Source organism: Arachis ipaensis, chromosome B05 (assembly GCF_000816755.2).
Source record: "Arachis ipaensis cultivar K30076 chromosome B05, Araip1.1, whole genome shotgun sequence".
Lineage (NCBI taxonomy): Eukaryota > Viridiplantae > Streptophyta > Magnoliopsida > Fabales > Fabaceae > Arachis > Arachis ipaensis.
The window spans coordinates 26,223,508-26,245,473 of record NC_029789.2 but is presented as its reverse complement, the minus strand read 5'-3'; positions in this window follow the sequence as shown (position 1 = coordinate 26,245,473).

Below are 21,966 nucleotides of genomic sequence, written 5' to 3'. Positions count from 1 at the left end.
TGTCAAATCAAGCAGGATTTTAGTATCCAATTTCAGAACTGCAATCAAATTTAACTCTATATGTTTGGATTCTTTGCTCACAAGTTTTACTTCTCTATATCCAACAAAAAGGGCAAAAAATATCTAAAATAACATCAAGAAATGTGAAAAACTGTTTTAAAACTAAAGGAAAACTCATTCCAATCTCTATTAAGTTGCTGGTTCACTTTCAAAGTTGCCGTTTCATTTCAAAACTCAGATTTTCAACAAGTAGTTTAGTGTTTCGAAATTCAACCCCTTTAATACCTCTCAAAATCAAATCTCAAAACAATCACCAATCAATTCCACCACCATTACAATATACTTACTAACCAGCTTAACAGTAATAAACCAATATAATCCATCAAACTCAGCATTCACAACAATTATTTGTCAAACAATTCATAATCTACATAATCATTCAATAGCACTAAATCAACAATTCCAAATCACAATCTCAACCATTCCAATCACAATTTTAGCCACAATTCAACATTCGCATAATCAATCAATTACTCACAACTATTATACCTATTGATAGTTATCCAATAAACTTTGTGGATATTCTTAAACTAAACCCGTTTAAATTAAACCCCCTACCTCGATTAGCTAAACTCGCACGAATTAACCACGATAAGCCCGCTTATTTTGAATTCATAGCAGCAGCAACAATTTCAACGTAATCCCGCAGCAGTAAAACTCTTGCGACTAGCTATAGCATAACAGCAGCAACATCAACGACCTCAACACCAATCGTGATTGCTCAAGAGATAAATTGACAATTAGAACAAAACCATATGCTACTATAATTAGGACAGAGTATAACGGATGAACAAAATGATAGAAGAGTAAGGAAGAAAGCGTTACAGGCTTAAGAAATAGAAAATTTGTATTGGAACTGGAACAAAGAGGATGATGCTGGCTAGATTGAAAGATGGTGGCAACAAATTGCTTTCTCTAATAACAAGCTCCAACCACGGTAGTTCCAACAGATATGGCACGACAAGGTTCATCAGAGGCAGAGACATGGTTGACCCGAAGCAACTAGGTCACGGTGATGGCAGCTCCGGCAGCTTGGACGCAACCTAGTCCGTCACCAACGGCAGTGGCGACCACGAACCCTAGTGACGGCGACGACACCAGTGTTGATCCCCACCAGCGTCGCCTCTTCTTTTCTTGGCGACCAGCCCGCAATAGTGCTCCTTTTTCTCTTTTAATTTGCGTTCCTCTCCCCTGTTCTGTTCGGCGTCAGTGGTAACCCTAGCAGGGACAATAGCGATTGAAGCTTAAGCAACGATAACAAGGCACGGTGGCGATGCTACCTTCTCCCTCTATCGTGCGCATCTCTCTGTTCTTCGTGGTGCTTCCCTTTCGATTTCAACGGCAGCGGCGGTAATGACACTTTTTGTCATCACCCTCTCCTCTAGCTTCCCTGATCCCTCTTCTCCCTTTCCTCAATTTTCTCGTTTCCCGTCTGCTCCCTCTCTATTTTTCCTTTCTCTCTTTTTCCCTTTCTGAACATAGGTTTAGGGATTTAGAGTAGTAAATTGGAAAATTTTGGATATTAGGGGTTTTTATTAGAAATTTTCAAGACTAGGATAAAATATACACAAGTAATATAACAATTTTACAAAATATTTGAGATAAAATAACAATTCAGAAATCAAATATAATACTATAAAGATTACTTTTAAAATACGTAAGATTTTATTTATCAATATATCAATGAACTCAAATAATTATCTTTAATTTAAATTATAAAGTAAACATACTAATCACATTTTATAAAATACAGTTTAAACTCAAAATATTAATTATCTAAATTAAATTATGACCTTTCATTATTTTTCTATCATCGAAACTTTAATTAATTATTTCTAATAAAATAATTTCTAAAATTATAAAGTTTAAACTTAATAAGATAAAATCACAATTTATTCATATTTAGATTTTAAAAAATAAGGGATGTTACAAATATGGTGAGGGGCTAAGTGTGTTTGTGGGGGGTGGGGTGGGGGAACGTGAGGGTACTAAGTTTTTATTTGAAAGTTTTAATAAAATTAAGGTATAGAATAGGTATTTTTAATAAAATTAGGAGTAATTAAATTATTAAAGTTTTAAAATTGGAACGATTGGATCTCAATTCACAACTTTTTCAATTTGATTCGTTCACAACCGTACCATGAAGAAAATCTCATGTCCTAAACTGTTGAAGCTGTGATGTTGATGATTTGATAAACCAAAAGGGATTAAGAGAGGGAGAAAAATAAGTTCTTCTCATTCTAAAAAGAATAAAAAAAATCTTTTTCAAAAATATTTGTTGAGTTATTACACCTTATATACTACTAAACAAAATTACAACAAGTAAGCCTACATCTACTATTGATAAAAATAATAATCTAGGTAACATGGTATCGATGGTTTGATAAACCAAAAGGGATTAAGAGAGGGAGAAAAATAAGTTCTCATTTTGAAAAGAATGAAAAAAAATTCCTTTCAAAAATATTTGTTGAGTTATTACACCTTATATACTATGTATTTCTTATGTACTCCCACTGGCACTGACATTACTGCAGTACCCACTCGTACTCCACAATGCATTGATCTTTTTTAATATGATACACTATCCACACATCATTTGCAATCACCTACACATATCACATTCACAGATTCAAATGAATATTTCTCAAGTTCAATGCACTCACCAATTTCCTCACACACCATTGCACCCATTACTACACCACACACTAACAATACACTTGCATCACAAAACTACGATATCACACATGACTGCATCACTAGAAAATCTGAAAGTCAAGAAATCGCCTGCTTATTTGAAGGAATACCATTGTATGATAACCCACGTAGCTCACTCTAGCAACTTTGCCAACTTTAACTCTTTATATCCTATCTCACAACACTTGTCATATGATAAACTAATCCCAAAATATAAGTCCCTTTCTCTAGCCATCACCTCAATCTGGAACCTAGCACTTATGAGAAAGCGGATGCACATGAATGTTGGAGAAAGGCAATACAAGCTGAATTGACAGCTCTAGATCATAACAGAACTTCGTGTCTCACTAAACTCTCAAAAGGCAAGAAGGTTGTGGGTTGCAAATAGATTTTTCGAGTAAAATTTAATTCCGACCATAGAAAGGCACAAAGTGAGGCTAGTTGCAAAAGGATTCACTCAAGTTCAAGGAGTGAATTATGGTGATACTTTTAGTCCAGTTGTCAAAATGACTACCCTACGAGTAATGTTAGCATTAGCAGCGGTAAAGAAATGGCATTTAAAATAGCTGGACGTCAATACTGCCTTCCTTCACGGAGATTTGATCAAGGAATTTTATATGAAGATACCACCCGATTTGGCTGTGTCACAACCATGTTTGGTTTTTAAATTGTAAAAGTCTCTATATGGGTTTAAGCAAGTAAGCAGACAATGAAACATTAAGCTCACTCAAACTCTTGTTGATGCTGGTTATAAGCAATTTTTTTATGATCATTCCCTCTTCATCAAGAAACAATCTGAAAGCTTCACTGCCATTCTAGTATATGTTGATGACTTAGTTTTAACCATAAATAATATTGATGAAATCAATTCCATCAAGAAAATTTTGATGACAAATTCAAAATAAAGGATCTTGGTGATCTCAAGTACTTCTTGGGATTGGAAATAGCATGCTCTAACTCTGGAATTCATATTTATTAGCGGAAATTTGCCATGGACCTTCTCAAGAATTTTGGTTATCTAGATTGCAAGCCTCTCTCCACCCCATTTGATCATAGTCAGAAACTCTCGAAGGAATCAGGTACTATTTTAACGAACAACACTACTTACAGACAGCTCATCAGCCGACTCCTTTATCTCACAAACACTAGACCCGATATCTCTTATGCTGTGGGATGTTTGAGCTAGTTTTTAGACTATGCAATTACTTCTCACATATAGGATGCTTTTCACGTACTCCAATATTTTAAAGGCAGACCTGGTCTATTCTTCTCCTCTACTTCTAATCTGCATCTCACCAAATTTGCCGACTGGGCTACCCTCGTCGTTCCGTTTCCGGTTATTGCTTTATGCTTGGGAACTCTCTCGTTAGCTGGAAGAGTAAGAAGCAAACCACTGTTACCAAGTCCTCTGCAGAAGTTGAATATAGGTCTCTTGCTGTTGCAATGAAGCTAGTTGGTTATCTTTCTTAATAGATTTCATTGGTTTGCCGCTTCAAAAGGCTATCACTCTATTCTGTGACAACCAATCAGCCATTGACATTGCCAATAATCCCATCTTTCATGAAAGAACCAAACACATTGAAGTGGACTGCCACATTATTTGTGAAAAGCATTTGTCTGGTCTCATTCATCTTATGCCAGTTCGTTCCAAAGACCAACTTATTGATTTTCTTAACAAGACTCTGCCAACGGGTCCTTTTCTTACTTCCAAGTTAGGATTATTAGATTTACACAATTCTAGCTTATGAGAGTGTGTTACTTAGATTATTTTAATTTTTATCAATAGTAGATGGAGGCTTACTTGTTGTAATTTTTTTAGTGGGAATATATAAGAAGTACATAGTATATAAGGTGTAATAATTTAACAAATATTTTTAAAAGGAATTTTTTTCAAAGTCCATAATTTTAGTAATGTTATATATCCTCATGGTTTTGGCAAGTCAAAGCGCATATTTAGAGTTATAAAGTGTGGAGGTTTTAATAGTGCATAACACTAGTACAACTTCAACAAGTTAAAGATCAAGCGGAATCTCTCCACATATTTTTTACCCCAAAAATAGGTATTGAAGTATCTGTTTTCCCTCATCACATGCCACATGATGTACTTTATGACTTGTTAATTTAATCTTTAGTTATATTATATCTAGTTTAAACTATTTTATCAAAGATAATTTTATTTGTTATCATATAGAATCATAAAACTTAGTTGATTTTATTTTTTTTAAATTTATTTATATGAATAATGCATATTCTGAACCATTATTATTTAGTCTGTTACATAGTATTTTATTATTTATTATGATTGTTTTAACAGTATCTTTTATTTAGGGATGGCAATCGAGCGGGTAGAGACGGATTTTTGCCCTACCCGATCCCGCCCCGTCCTCTTTGTACTCCACTACTACCCGCCCACCCCTATCCGTGGGTAGTAGGTTACTCTACCCTAACCGGCCCGTATGGGTACTCGTCCCGCCCCTATCTGTCTCTGTAAAAATTAAATGACATTTTAATTTTTACATATTCATATATAAATTAAAATAAAAACTTAAAATTCATAACTAAATTAAAATACAAACATAAGATTCATACAATGTCAAATAACTTGAAATTAAAAAAAAATTCATACAATGTCAAATAACTAAATTAAAATATAAACATAAAGAAATTATATCATTAAAATATAAAAAGATCTTCAATCCTTATTCTTGATCACTTTCCATATCTTCATCATCATTAAAGGTTTGAAGGTCAACATTCAAACCTAAAAATCAAAAGAGATAGCAATTAATAAAATGTGGAATAAAATAAATACATTTCAATAATTTAAAATTTTCACATATTCAAAAATATTAATATATAATCAATATTACTATAAAATCATATCATAAAAAGATCCTTATTCTTGATCACTTTCCATATCTTCATCATCATTAAAGGTTTGAAGGTCAACATTCAAACCTAAAAATCAAAAGAGAAAAGAGATAATAAATTAATTAGTATTATGTAAAAAATTAACATAAATAAAAATTAAATAATATATCATCTTTACTCCCTAAAATTGTCCACAACCAACTTTGGCCACACATCAAAGCTTTAATTATTCTTTCTTTGAGCTTTTTGCGATGAGGCATTATTATCCATTGCTTGTGAAGTTTCTGAAATTGGATTAGCATTACTCTAAACTTCAACTTCATTATCGTTAGGAGCAACAACACTGTTGCTTTGTGAGTCTTCTCTAACATTACTAGCCATGAAATAATCTTAAAGAACCTACATTGAAAAAATTTGAAAAACTAAGCAAAACCATATAGAATCTTTAACAAACAGGTAGACTTTATACACCCCATATCAAAAAGAGATATCAACACTATATGACAGTCTCATTCTCAATCAACATATATAACCAATTGCAACACATTAAAAAAAAACCTAAAATCGATAACAATTTAAAATGAAAAGTAAAAACTGCAATCAGACACATAAACAAAAATCAGCACAAGAATAATGACTTTGTTGGAACTGAAAACATTAACATATTAAATTGTGAGTTGTGAGTTGCATCTCTAAAATCATTTATTTTTTTTTCAATAATTGAATGATATATATAATATAAAGTCACAAATCATGCATGGACAACAAACAAACAAGGCTAGTATAATATTAAGTCAAAAATCATGCTAAGGAACGATACCAACAAACAAATAATGAAACTAACTAATGCCACACATCAAAATATAACACTTTCTTTTTCTAGTATTGGGCATATGAATTCGTGACAATATGGGTTGTGTTTTATGCATAATCGTCCTAGAAATGCGAATGCTTGAAATTTGGAAACTTTTCTGATGTTCCTATAGGCTATAATATCCAATGCTCATAGTGCTATGCAATTAATGCTTTATGCTGCAAAAAAAATATGAATTATCATGAGGGGATCAGAGACTAACCGATGAGCACAGACTCAGAGAGACATAGGAAAGGAACTCCAGTGACAGGCTCACACGCAATGACGACGGCCAAGCTCACAGCGACGGCGACTAAGCGATGAATCTGTGGAAGAACAAGAGAAGAACTTAGATTTCACAATGTGATGGAGAGAGAGAGAGAGAGAGAGAGAGAGAGAGAGAGGAACTTACGGTCTTACAATAACTTGAAATTAAAAAAAAGTTCATACAATGTCAAATAACTAAATTAAAATACAAACATAAAGAAATTGCATCATTAAAATATAAAAAAGTTTTCAATCCTTATTCTTGATCACTTTCACATCTTCATCATCATTAAAGGTTTGAAGGTCAAGATTCAAACTTAAAAATTAAAAGAGATAGCAATTAATAAATTAATTATTATTATGTAAAAAATAACATAAATTAATATTAAGTAATGTATCATCTTTATTCCCTAAGACTGCCCACAATGACAATTACAAATTCTTGTCCACAATTCAATAAACCAGAACAACAGTAAAGACAAAATCATAATAAAGGCAAAATCATATAAAGTAACAAATGCTAGCACCTATAAAAAAATTTATGTCTTGAATATAGAAAGCTTTTTCATCATATGATAATATTGTATAAAGAAGAAATTACTTACGAAAGCTACTAATTGAAGCATGACGAGAGAAATGTAGTAGTTTCAGTCATGTAACAAAAGTCATGCTTCTCAGTTTCTCAATCCTGTATAATCAGTTAATCAGATTTGCTATATCATTAAAATGAATAACCAGTTACTTAGATTTTAATAATATGATCCACTAATACAAACTTAAGAAAGAATATGATCCACTAAAATAAATAATCAGTTAATCATATTTCAATAAAAATTAACCCAACACAACACAGTTTCTTCTACATGTATGCATTCATTGGAGGAAAAAAAATAAACAGAATGAAAGCAACACACAAGATTTAGTTTCAGATAAATCAAAGCCACCTTTTATTTTCTTATCTTCTCTCAAAAAGATCTGAAACATAACAGAAATTACCTGACCAAACACAAAGTTTCAATCACAACAAGAGGAAACAATAAAAAAAATACAAAACAAAATTTAATGTAAAAAAATGATAAATGAACAATCTCCAGTCAAACTCTAACAACAACTATGATGATCGTGATAAAAAAAATAGAAACCATATAATTGAAGCTACCCGATCAAGCAAAAACAAATAATCAAACTTGAAATTAAAAATAAATGAAAAATAACTAAAGATCGGTATATATGTGAATTGAAGAACAAATCAATCAATAACTTCCAAGAAAAAACAGAGAGAGCATAATGTCAGAGAAAGGGGGACATTCAGATTCAAACATTTAGATTCAAATATTTAATGCAGATTTTTTCACATATTCATAATATGAGACAGAGAGAGGGGAACTTACCTGTTACTAGAGGAGGAAGACGGCGACAAAGAGGGTTGTGGAAACGCATCAAAGAGAGGGTCATGCTCTTATCAAGCTCTATCGTGCAAGTCCAAGAACAGAGGGCGAAGAGATTGGAGATGAGGAATCAAGCTTCATCCATGGTGAAGCAAGATGTGAGAGTATGTGATGAGAAAGAGTGAGAGAGAAAAACGGGAATTAAACTCAGAGTGGTGTAGATGTAAAAATGCTCAATTGGATTATGCCCTTGTTTTGACATGTTGTTTATATACAAGCTAAAAGGAAATGAGAGAGAGTCATTAACTTAACTGCCTAGCTATAATCTCTAACTGACTATGCTAGCTGGTATTCCTAATTTCTATTTACAAATATACAATGAGTTTTAGCTACCAAGATGCCTATTCAAGTTACAACCTCCCGCAAACTAGGACTATAAATATCGAGAAGTCCTAGTTTGGCAATGTTGCTGTTGAAGGGTACTGGGGCCAGAGCTTTATTGAGAAAATCGGCGAGTTAGTTAGAGGAAGAAACCGGCATTAGGTGAGTGAGGCCTGAAAGATGTTGATTCCTGGCATTGTGACAGTCTACTTCGATATGTTTTGTTCGTTCATGGAAAATTGGGTTGGTAGTGATGTGAATGGCAGATTTATTATCACAAAAGAGTGTAATTGGTTTTGTGATGGGCATTCCAATATCCTTCATGATGTAGGAGAGCTATTGTGCTTGGCAAGTTGCAAGTGCCAGGCCCGATACTCGGCTTCAGAGGAGGATCGTGCGACTGTGCTCTGCTTCTTACTCTTCCAGCTAATCAACGACTTACCAAGATTAAAGCAGTGACCAGTGATTGACTTGCGAGAATCAGCACATGTTGCTCAATCTGCATCCCAGAATCCGGTAAGAGTGAGATCAGTATCTGCCAAGAAGAGAAGGCCAACAACGGGACATCCTTTCAAATATTTCAAGACACGATAAGCTGCTTAGATATGAACATCAGTGGGACAACCGATGAACTGACTGAGCCTTCCCATAGCATAGGCAATGTCTGGTCAAGTGTTGGTCAGGTACAGAAGCCTGCCAATTAATTGTCTGTATTTAGTTTTGTCTTCCAGTGGAGTCCCACTCTCCCTAGATAACTTTGAAGCAGTGGTGTAATCCATAGGTATGCTTACTGACTTGCACTCTAAGAATTCGAAGTCTTTGAGGATATCCATGGCATACTTGCGTTGGCATAGATGAACGCCCTTCGAAGATCTAGCGACCTCCATGCCCAAAAAATACTTTACATTACCCAAGTCTTTGATTTTGAACTTCTGATCCAGTAGTTGCTTGATAGACTCAATTGCAGCAAGGTCATCTCCTATGAGTACCAAATTATCTACGTATACTATAATAATGGTGACACCATGAGTGGTGATTTTGGTGTACAAAGAGTGATCAGATTTTGATTTGATAAAACTAGCGGATTTTAGAGTTTCAGTCAACTTTAAGTTCCATTGCTTTCTTGCTTGTCTTAAACCATACAAGGACTTCTTAAGCTTGCACAATGACTTCGGGCTTAGTCCTGGTTGCTGTAAGACCCAGAATTTTTAAATAAATCTTATTATGAATTAATTTCAATTTATTTATTCATTAGAAATTCTATTTTCAGAAATTATTTTATTAAAGCTAATTAAATCAAAAATTAAATCAGGTTTTGATAATTAATTAGAATTTTTGGTGGAACCCCTGTCTTCTCAGTAAGCATTTCGTTCTGGAACCTTTGAAATCAATACTCAGTTATAGCCTATTAGAGATTTTGAGATGTGGGTTACGTAGGGTTGTGTTCCGGTGTTTGCGCGTCGACATTAAGGTTGCTGTTGAGCCACCGGAGCTTCTGGCCGCTATCGGAGCTTCTGCCAGGTCAATTCGGGATTGCAGCTGCTCCGTTCTGCTATTATCGTAAGTATATTTTATTTTGAACCCTTGTCGTTAGTATTCCATTATATATTATTAAAGATTTCGCTATATTAATGATTTAGGATTGAGTTATCAAGGTTGCATGTTACAATTAAAGCTATTGCTGTTATTGCGGAAGTAAGCAAAGCTGTGGATGCAGCCGCTGCTGTTGCAGCCAAGGGGAAAAAGGGGCTTATCGCGTTAAAATCACTGCGGGCTTGATTCCTCGATGTAGGGGATTTTATAAAACTAATTTATTTTAAAGTAGAATTGTTATAAATTGATATGACGAGCGAAATGCTTTTCTGGTGATTATGTAAGTCTTATGCATTGTTTGATTTGTTTGGATGAGTATGGTTGTCTTTTAACTGAGATAATGTTTAATTTTGTTAAAATTGACATTTCTGATTGGTTTGGCCTGAAATGATTCTTGATATTTAAAAGTCTGGATTTGGTTTATTTGGAAAACTAATTTGGTCTTGAACCTGTTGGAAAGAGTTGAGGATTTGTTTGGTTGGGACCCGAAAAGGGTGGCTAGATCCAAGTTTTAGGGGAGATGCTGCCGAATTTTTATAAAATTAAGATTTTGTTTTAAAATATGATTTAGAAAAAGAATGAATTTGAGAAGTTCCATTACTTTGTCATTGATTTATTAAGAAATAGATATTTCGAATTTAATCTGTTTACAGGAAGTTTATATTTAAGATCGACTTAAATATGAAAGAAGCTGTGTTTTGAAGTTTGACTTAAGAAGTACTTTTGGGAAGGTTACTGATTTAAGAACGAAATGGAATTGATCTGGAACCTAGTATTTTAAACATGTTTTGGATTTTAAACTTAGTTTGGAATTTCTTGATTTGGTTTAGAAACTTTCTTTGAATAACTCAATTTAAGGAAACAATGATTTTTTTAAGAATCTTTACTGAATTTATGGAAATGAGGTCGGTTGTTTTTCCCCTAAAGTCTTGAGACTGTTGAGGAGTTTGATGACCAAATTCTGACTTAGAATGAATTATTTTGAGTTTTCAGAAGAGAATTTAAAGGTGACTTTGTTTTGAAAGGAAATTGAATTGAGGAAAGGTGGCCCTTGAATATGTTGATTATTGAAAGTAAATGTGGGCAAGAATGATTTATTTTGAAATAAGATTTTAAGCCTGATTGATTATGGATATTATTGAAAATATGATGAGGATTTCTGGCCTGGCAAGGATGGTGGTATAGTCCCGCTTGCTCAGTGCGTAAACCGTTGTGCAGGGATGGTGGTTTTGTCCCGCCTGCAGTGAGGATGGTGGTTTTGTCCCGCTCACATACTGATAAATTATTTGGCAAGGACGGTGGTTAAATCCCGCTTGCGTGTTCCGGGCAAGGATGGTGGTTTAATCCCGCTTGCTTGTGGAACCTACGGATAAGGATGGTGGTTTAATCCCGCTTATCCGAGTCGGGTCTGGCAATATAACCGACGCGTGAGCTCATGGCCAGTAGGACAGGCATGCATCATATGCACTTATATGACATTGTTTGGGTGTGCATATTGTAATTGGTTTGCCTATGTGAATAGTTATATTTAATTGCTAATTGCTCTACTTTACATAGCTGCTTGATTGTGTTTGAATCTTCTTATTTGTGTTTGTGACTGAAAATTAGTTGGATTATGATGAATTGGTTGTTGATTGAGTTGCTTGGGCCTAGAGCCGTTATTGATTATGAGATGGGCTGAAAGCTGTGTTTGGTTTGTGCTTTGGGTTAGAAAGGTATGAAAAACTAAACTGGTTCAGCATAGACTTAATGAACCTATGCTTGGAACAGTTTGGTCATTCATGCTGTCTAGGAAAACTTTTAAAAAAAAAAGGCTTTTAGATTTATGAGAAATTAACAGCTTTCCCTTTTAGAAAGAATTTCGGATTTTGAATATTAAATCTTTGGTTTTGAAAAGAAGCATAAGGCGGTTAATAATCACTGTACCTTAATAAACGGTTTTATTCTCATGTCTTACTATAACAATTCTGTAACCTTATAGTGAGAACCCTTTCGAGGACGATGTTCTCACTCCCCTACAGTTTTTTCCCTTTTCAGGATATGGGCGACGGAGCTTTAGAAGAGTTATATTCATTTTCTGTTTATTCGTCATTATTTTGTATTATCTTAGTTTTTGTCTTTCCCTCGCCTTTATTTCTAGCAGTTTTTGCAAGAGGGATAGGAGTTTTGATATGTGAAGTTTGCATATTGGTATGATGTATATATATTTATGTATTATTTGTAAGTAGTGTAAACAGTACTATAATGGATGGATAGAAGTTTTGAATATTCGGTTTTTAAGTTTTAAACAGGCTCATATTTTACTATTAAATATTTTAAAAAGTCGTCGTAATACTCGAGCTATTAGAGTGGCGCAGCCGGAAGCGTGACATTTTAATAGTTAGGGTGTTACAGTTGCTGCAGTCCAGGGAGTAGCTTCATGTATACTTCTTCGTTCAACTCTCCATGTAAGAAGGCAGTGTTTACATCCAACTGCTTGATGTGCCACTGCTTTGCTGCGGCCAAAGCCAACACAACTCTTAAGGTCGACATTCGAACAACAGGGCTGAAGATGTCTATGAAATCAACTCCTTCAATTTGTGTGAAGCCCTTTGCGACTAGTCTGGCCTTGTGGCGTTCAATGGTCCCATCAGGGTGATATTTGATTCGGAACACCCACATGCAACCGATGGCTCTCTTGCCAGATGGGAGTGTGGTGATTTTCCAAGTATGATTTCTCTCTAGTGCCTCTGATGCGTGAGCATCTTTTGAACAATGAGCGTGACTCCAAGTAAGGTGCACTAAAGCTTGAGTTAGGCGTAAGACACATCAATAGCACGCAATATTGGAGAAGGCACTCCAAGTTAGGCGCACCTTTCATTCAAGTGATGCGCAAGCTATGAGCATCAAGTGCCCCTCCTCACTGTGCCACTCAAGTAAGGCACAACCCACGCCAAATTTGGCATGGATTATTAAGGAAGCAAGTGGTCCCCATTCATCAATTGAAGACGTGCGGATTGCTTTAATTAATTCTGATTTAAACTTTAATTTTATTTTAAAATAGGAAAAGATATTATTTTAGTTTTAGAAAATAGATTTTAAATTAATTAGGATTAGATATAAAAGAAAAAAGAAACTTCTCTTCTCAGGAGGATTCCACCTCATTCGAAATTTACAGTTTACCAGAATCATAGTTTTTACTCTTTTTCATGAGCAACTAAACATCCACTGTAAGGTTAGGAGCTCTGTCTATTGTATAGATTGATTCTATTATTTTTGTATTTTAATTCATGTTTTGATTCATTTAATTCAAGAACTGTTTTCATTCTTTATTTTATGAAATTGGGTGGAACGGAAGTATGACCCTCTTTCTACTTGAGTTCTTGTATAACTTGGAAAAGCTCTTTACTTGAACAACAGCTTGAAAACATATTCTCCTAAATTTCTAATTATCTGGATTTAACAGGATACGTGACATATAATCCTCTTATATTTGGATAATTAGAATTTTTGTGGCATAATAACCAGAATTAAACTTCACCCTCTAATTGGAATAAATTGACCAAGGAATTGGCAGTTGATGAGAGTTAGAGGAGACTAAAAAGGTCTAAGGAATTAGGGTTTAGTCACATATAGTTTGCCAGTAATTAAATCTTACCATGATTAAAATAAATTAATAAGAAAAGTCAATCCGGAAAATAGATAACTCTGAAATCTTAATTGCTTTCTCCATATTTTATTCCCAATTTATTTATTTCCTGTCTTCTGATCTTCTAAGTTTCTTGTTTAATACTTTTTAAACTCTCAACACCATTTTCTATTTGTCTAACTAAGTAAATCACTTAACCATTATTGCTTAGTCCATCAATCCTCGTGGGATCGACTCTCATTCACTTGAGGTACTACTTGGTACGATCCGGTGCACTTGTCGGTTAGTTTGTGGTTGTAAAATCTGCACCAAGTTTTTGGCGCCGTTGTCGGGGATTGACTGTGATCGAGAACTATTCGTTGTTTGATTGCTTATATTAGATAATTTTTCTTTTAACTAGTTTTATTTTAGTATTATTAATTTTTATTTTTGAATTTTTTTCCTTTAATTTTTTTCTTCCTTTTGTTCATCAAGCCCTGTCTTCGTTTCATTTTTTTTTATTTGTTTAACTTCAATCGTGATTGTTCCACGTTCTTTCGTTTCTCTTTTTTTTAAGTTCATTTTCGTTCTTTCCTGCTTTATTTTCTTTTATTATTTTTGTTTTTCTTATGTTATTAGTCTCGTTTAAATTTTAGGCTTTAAATTTTCAAAATTTTGCTCAACTATTTCTTTATAATTTCTGAAATTAAGTTTGGTGTTCCCTAGTTAGTCTTATTTTAATTTTTCTTATTTAATTTGCCTAGTAATTTCAAAAATTTTTAGTCTTAATTTTAATAGTAATTTTTGAATTTTAATGTTTGTTTTATTAAGTACTTTTATCTCTTTATGCAGGTTACGTCACTGGGAATTCTCTACACTCTGACATAGAGAGTTCCATCCTTTTTTGTCTTCTGTCTGTGTATGCGCAGGAACAGAGAGTGCTTGGCTCTTACTCTGCTCCTACTGCAGATCTTTATGGAAAAAGCATTGTGGTGCCTCCTATAGCTGCAAACAACTTTGAGTTGAAGCCAGAACTGGTCACCCTGGTGCAACAAAACTGCCAGTATCATGGTCTTCCCCAAGAAGACCCAAATCAATTTATTTCTATTTTTTTGCAGATTTGTAATACTGTGAAGACAAATGGAGTGAATCCTGAGGTGTACAAACTCATGCTCTTCCCATTTGCTCTAAGGGATGGAGCAAAGCTATGGCTAGATTCCCAACCCAAGAAGAGTTTGGATACTGGTGTGCAAAATCGTGATCATTCCATTCCTTGGTAACGGCGCTAAAAATTTAATATGCACGTTCATGATCTTATATCTGTTTCACAACTTTGTACAACTAACCAGCAAGTGCACTGGGTCGTCCAAGTAATAAACCTTACGTGAGTAAGGGTCGATCCCACGGAGATTGTCGGCTTGAAGCAAGCTATGGTCACCTTGTAAATCTCAGTCAGACGGATTCAGATGTATTAAGAGATTATAGTGGACGAAAATTAAATATAATATAAAATAGGATAGTGGTACTTATGTAATTCATTGGTGAGAATTTCAGATAAGCGTATAAAGATGCTTTCGTTCCTCTGAACCTCTGCTTTCCTGCTGTCTTCATCCAATCAATCCTACTCCTTTCCATGGCAAGCTTTATGTAGGGCATCACCATTGTCAATGGCTACATCCCATCCTCCTGTGAAAATGGTCCACCTGTCACTGCATGGCTAATCATCTGTCGGTTCTCGATCATACTGGAATAGGATTTACTATCCTTTTGCGTCTATCACTACACCCAGCACTCGCGAGTTTGAAGCTCGTCACAGCCATCCCTTCCCAGATCCTACTCGGAATACCACAGACAAGGTTTAGACTTTCCGAATCTCAGGAATGGTCATCCATGGGTTCTAACTTATACCACGAAGACACTAATAACTCGGACTCGGTCCCCTGTATTAGATATCCAAGAGATATCCATTCAATCTAAGGTAGAACGAAAGTGGTTGTCAGGCACGCGTTCATAAGTTGAGAATGATGATGACTGTCACGATCATCACATCCACCATATTGAAGTACGAATGAATATCTTAGAAGCAGAATAAGTTGAATTGAATAGAAAAACAGTAGTACTTTGCATTAATATTTGAGGAACAGCAGAGCTCCACACCTTAATCTATGGTGTGTAGAAACTCTACCGTTGAAAAATACATAAGTGAAAGGTTCAGGCATGGCCGAATGGCCAGCCCCCATGATCTAAGAACTAAACGTCCCAAGATGTCTAATACAATAGTAAAAAGTCCTATTTATACTAAACTAGTTACTAGGGTTTACAGAATTGAGTAAATGATGTAGAAATCCACTTCCGGGGCCCACTTGGTGTGTGCTTGGGCTGAGCTTGAAGTTTATACGTGGAGAGGTCATTCTTAGAGTTGAACGCCAGTTTGTAACGTGTTTCTGGCATTGAACTCCACTTTGCAACTTATTTCTGGCGCTGAACGCCAGACTGCAACATGGAACTGGCGTTCAACGCCAGTTTGCGTTGTCTAAACTCGGGTAAAGTATGGACTATTATATATTGCTGGAAATCCCTGGATGTCTACTTTCCAACGCAATTGAGGGCGTGCCATTTGGAGTTCTGTATCTCCAGAAAATCCACTTTGAGTGCAGGGAGGTTAGAATCCAACAGCATCTGCAGTCCTTCTTCAACCTCTGAATCTGATTTTTGCTCAAGTCCTTCAATTTCAGCCAGAAAATACCTGAAATCACAGAAAAACACACAAACTCATAGTGAAGTCTAGAAATGTGATTTTTAATTAAAAACTAATAAAAATATACTAAAAACTAACTAAATCATACTGATAACTATGTAAAAACAATGCCAAAAAGCGTATAAATTATCCGCTCATGACAACACCAAACTTAAATTATTGCTTGTCCCCAAGAAACTGAAAATCAAATAGGATAAAAAGAAGAGAATATACTATAAATTCCAAAATATCAATGAAACATAGCTCCAATCAGATGAGCGGGACTTGTAGCTTTTTGCCTCTTGAATAGTTTTGGCATCTCACTTTATCCATTGAAGTTCAGAATGATTGGTATCTGTAGGAACTCAGAGTTCAGATAGTATTATTGATTCTCCTAGTTCAGTATGTTGATTCTTGAACACAGCTACTTTATGAGTCTTGGCCGTGGCCCTAAGCACTTTGTTTTCCAGTATTACCACCGGATACATAAATGCCACAAACACATAACTGGGTGAACCTTTTCAGATTGTGACTCAGCTTTGCTAAAGTTCCCAATTAGAGGTATCCAGGGTTCTTAAGCACACTCTTCTTTTGCTTTGGACCTTGACTTTAACCGCTCAGTCTCAAGTTTTCACTTGACACCTTCACGCCACAAGTACATGGTTAGGGACAGCTTGGTTTAGCCGCTTAGGCCAGGATTTTATTCCTTTAGGCCCTCCTATCCACTGATGCTCAAAGCCTTGGGATCCTTTTTATTACCCTTGCCTTTTGATTTTAAGGGCTATTGGTTTTTTTCTCTTGCCTTTTGGTTTTAAGAGCTTTTGGCTTTTTCTGCTTGCTTTTTCTTTTTCTTTCTATTTTTATTTTATTTTTTTTTGCCATTTTTCTTCTTTTTTTTTTTCCATTTTTCTTCTTTTTTTTCTGCAAGTTTTTTGTATTCACTGCTTTTTCTTGCTTCAAGAATCATTTTTATGATTTTTCAGATTATCAAATAACATTTCTCCTTATCATAATTCTTTCAAGAGCCAACATATTTAACATTCTTAAACATCAACTTCAAAAGACATATGCACTATTCAAGCATTCATTCAGAAAACAAAAAGTATTGTCACCACATCAAAATAATTAAACTAGTTTCAAGGATGAATTTGAAATCCTGTACTTCTTGTTCTTTTGTTTTTAAAACATTTTTCATTTAAGAGAGGTGATGGATTCATATTCACTACTTTAAGGCATAGACACTTAGACACTAATGATCATGTAATAAAGACACAAACATAGATAAACATTTAACATAAGAAAAATGAAAAATAGAAAATTTAAGAACAAGGAATGAGTCCACCTTAGCTTAGTGATGGTGGCGTTTTCTCCTTGAGGAACCAATGATGTCCTTGAGCTCTTCTATGTCTCTTCCTTGTCTTTGTTGCTCCTCCCTCATTGCTCTTTGATCTTCTCTAATTTCATGAAGGATGATGGAGTGCTCTTGATGTTCCACCCTTAGTTGCTCCCAATAATTGTGTGGAGGAAAATGTATCTCCTGAGGTATCTCAGGGATCTCTTGATTTGCAGTCAAATGTTCTACCACTGAGCTATAGACCCTTGAGATGAATCTCTCCATCTCCTATGACTTGGAGGTGGAAGCTTTTGTTTTCCCTTTCCTCTTTCTAGAGGTTTCTCTGGCCTTAGGTGCCATCAATGGTTATGGAAAAACAAAAAAAGCTATGCTTTTACCACACCAAACTTAGAATGTTGCTCGCCCTCGAGCAAAAGAAGAAAGAATAGTAGAAGAAGAAGAAGATATGGAGGAGATGGAGGGATGTGTGTATTCGGCTATATGGGTGGGCTTGGGTGGGAAAGAGATTTTGAATTTTGAAGGTAGGTGGGGTGTATGGATGTGAGTGGTGAATGGAAAACAGAAGGAATGACTGTGAATGGAGAGAGAGAGGGTGATATAGGATTATGAGGAGGGAAGGTGAGTGGAGGTATGTGGAGATCCTGTGGGGTCCACAGATCCTGAGGTGTCAAGGATTTACATCCCTGTACCAATTAGGCATGTAAAATGTCTTTGCATGCATTTCTGGCGTTTAGACGCCGAAGTGATGCTTGTTCTGGGCGTTCAACGCCCATATGCAGCATATTTCTGGCGTTGAACGCCAGCTTCATGCTTGTTTCTGGCGTTCAGTGCCAGCTCCATGCTCTGTTCTGGCGTTGAACGCCAGCCAGATGCTTCTTACTGGCGTTTAAACGCCAGTAAGTCCTTCCTCCAGGGTGTGATTTTTCTTCTGCTGTTTTTGATTCTGTTTTAAATTTTTGGATTTATTTTGTGACTCCACATGATCATGAACCTAATAAAACATGAAAGAACAATAAAAATAAAAATAAAATTAGATAAATAAAAATTGAGTTGCCTCCCAACAAGCGCTTCTTTAATGTCAATAGCTTGACAGTGGGCTCTCATGGAGCCACACAGGTGATCAGGTCAATTTTATAGATTCCCAACACCAAACTTAGAGTTTGGATATGGGAGTTCAACACCAAACTTAGAGTTTGGCTGAGTCCTCCCAACACCAAACTTAGAGTTTGATTGTGGGGGCTTTGTTTGACTCTGTACTGAGAAAAGCTTTTCATGCTTCCTCTCCATAAGTGCAGAAGGAGATCCTTGAGTTTTAAACAAAAGGTTATCCTCATTCAGTTGAAGGATCAATTCTCCTCTGTCCACATCAATCACAGCTCTTGCTGTGGCTAGGAAGGGTCTTCCAAGGATGATAGATTCATCCTCCTCCTTCCTAGTATCCAGGATTATGAAATCAGCAGGGATGTAAAGGCCTTCAACCTTTACTAACACGTCCTCTACTTGTCCAGAAGCCTGTTTTCTTGAGTTGTCTGCCATCTCTAGTGAGATTCTGACAGCTTACACCTCAAAGATTCCCAGTTTCTCCATTACAGAGAGGGGCATGAGGTTTATCCCTGACCTAAGGTCACATAGAGCCTTCTCAAAGGTCATGGTGCCTATGGTACAAGGTATTAAGAACTTTCCAGGATCTTGTTTCTTCTGAGGCAATGTCAGTTGATCCAGATCACTCAGTTCATTGATGAGCAAGGGAGGTTCATCTTCCCAAGTCTCATTACCAAATAATTTGGCATTCAGCTTCATGATTGCACCAAGGTACTTGGCAACTTGCTCTTTAGTAACATCCTCATTCTCTTCAGAAGAAGAATATTCACCAGAGCTCATGAATGGCATAAGGAGGTTTAATGGAATCTCTATGGTCTCTAGTTGAGCCTCAGGATCCCTTGATTCCTCAGAGAGAAACTCCTTATTGATCACTGGTCGTCCCAGGAGGTCTTCCTCACTGGGATTTACGTCCTCCTCCTCTCTTGTGGGTTCGGCCATGATGGCTAAATCAATGGCCTTGCACTCTCCTTTTGGATTTTCTTCTGTATTGCTTGGGAGAGTACTAGGAGGGGTTTCAATGACTCTTTTACTCAGCTAGCCCACTTGTGCTTCCAAATTTCTAATGGAAGACCTTGTTTCATTCATGAAACTCACAGTGGCCTTAGATAGATCAGAGACTAAATTTGCTAAGCTAGATGGATTCTGCTCAGAATTCTCTGTCTGTTGCTGAGTGGATGATGGAAAAGGTTTACTATTGTTAAACCTGTTTCTTCCACCATTATTAAAGCCTTGTTGAGGCTTTTGTTGATCCTTCCATGAGAGATTTGGGTGATTTCTCCATTCTGCAGGCATTTTCTTTAGGTGAATGGATCCACCTGTAGAATGGTCCAGTGACATCTTTGATAACTCAGACAGACCATCATAGAATATATCCAGAATGGTCCATTATGAAAGCATGTCAGAAGGACACTTTTTGGTCAGTTGCTTGTACCTCTCCCAAGCTTCATAGAGGGATTCTCCTTCTTTCTGTCTGAAGGTTTGAACATCCACTCTAAGCTTACTAAGCTTTTGAGGAGGGAAGAACTTGGCTAAAAAAGCCGTGACCAGTTTATCCCAAGAGTTCAGGCTATCCTTAAGTTGAGAGTCCAACCATACTCTAGCTCCGTCTCTTACAGCAAATGGAAAAAGCATAAGCCTGTAGACCTCGGGATCAACCCCATTGGTCTTAACAGTATCACAGATCTGCAAGAATTCAGTTAAAAACTGAAAAGAATCTTCAGATGGAAGTCCATAAAACTTGCAGTTCTGCTGCATCAGAGAAACTAATTGAGGTTTCAGCTCAAAATTGTTTGCTCCAATGGCAGGAATGGAGATGCTTCTTCCATGTAAATTGGAATTAGGTGCAGTAAAGTCACCAAGCATCCTCCTTGCATTATTATTATTTTCGGCTGCCATCTCCTCTTCCTGTTTGAAAATTCCTGTAAGGTTGTCTCTGGATTATTGTATTTTAACTTCTCTTAGTTTCCTTTTCAGAGTCCTTTCAGGTTCAGGATCAGCTTCAACAAGAATGTTCTTGTCCTTGCTCCTGCTCATAGGAAAAAGAAGGAAACAGAAAATAATAGGGATCCTCTTTGTCTCAGTAGAGAAAGGTTCCTTTGTGTGAGTAGAAGAAGAAAAGAATGTAATGTAAGGAAGAGAAGAGGGAAAACTCGAACACAGAGATGGAGGTGGTGTTCGAATTTTTGGATGGGAGAGAAGTGTTAGTAGATGAATAAATAAATAGAAGGAGATGAGAGAGAGAATTTCGAAATTTAATTAAAATAAAAATGAAAATTAAAAGTTAGATTTTGAAAATTAAAGTTGAAATTAAATTAAAATTAAAACAATTAGTTAATTAAAAAGGAATTTTAAAAAAGAAGAGAGGGAATTTTCGAAATTAAGAGAGAGAGGATTAGTTAGGTAGTTTTGAAAAAGATATGATTGAAACAAAAGATAAGATTGACTGAAAAAGTTTTGGAATTTGTTTTTTGTTTTTTGTTTTTTTTTTTGAAAAAGATATGATTGAAATTTAAAAAGATATGATTGAAACAAAAAGATAAGATTTGAAAATCAATTTTAAAAAGATAAGAAGTTAGAAAAGATTTTGAAATTGAATTTGAAAAAGATATGATTGAAATTAGTTTTGAAAAAGATTTGAATTTTAAAATCAAAATTAATGACTTGACTCACAAGTAATCACAAGATATGATTCTAGAACTTAAAGTTTGAATCTTTCTTAACAAGAAAGTAACAAAGTTGAAATTTTTGAATCAAAACATTAATTGTTGATAATATTTTCGAAAATTATGAGATAAAATTAAGAAAAAGATTTTTGAAAAATATTTTTAAAATTTTTGAAAATAAATAAGAAAAATGAAAAAGATTTGATTTTTTTGAAAAATATTTTGAAAAGATAAGATTTTTAAATTGAAAATTTGATTTGACTTATAAGAAACAATCTGGATTTTAAAAATTTTTGAAAAAGTCAGCTCAAATTTTCGAAAATTTATGATAGAAAAAGGGAAAGATATTTTTTTGATTTTTGAATTTTTAATGATAAAAGAGAAAAACACAAAATTG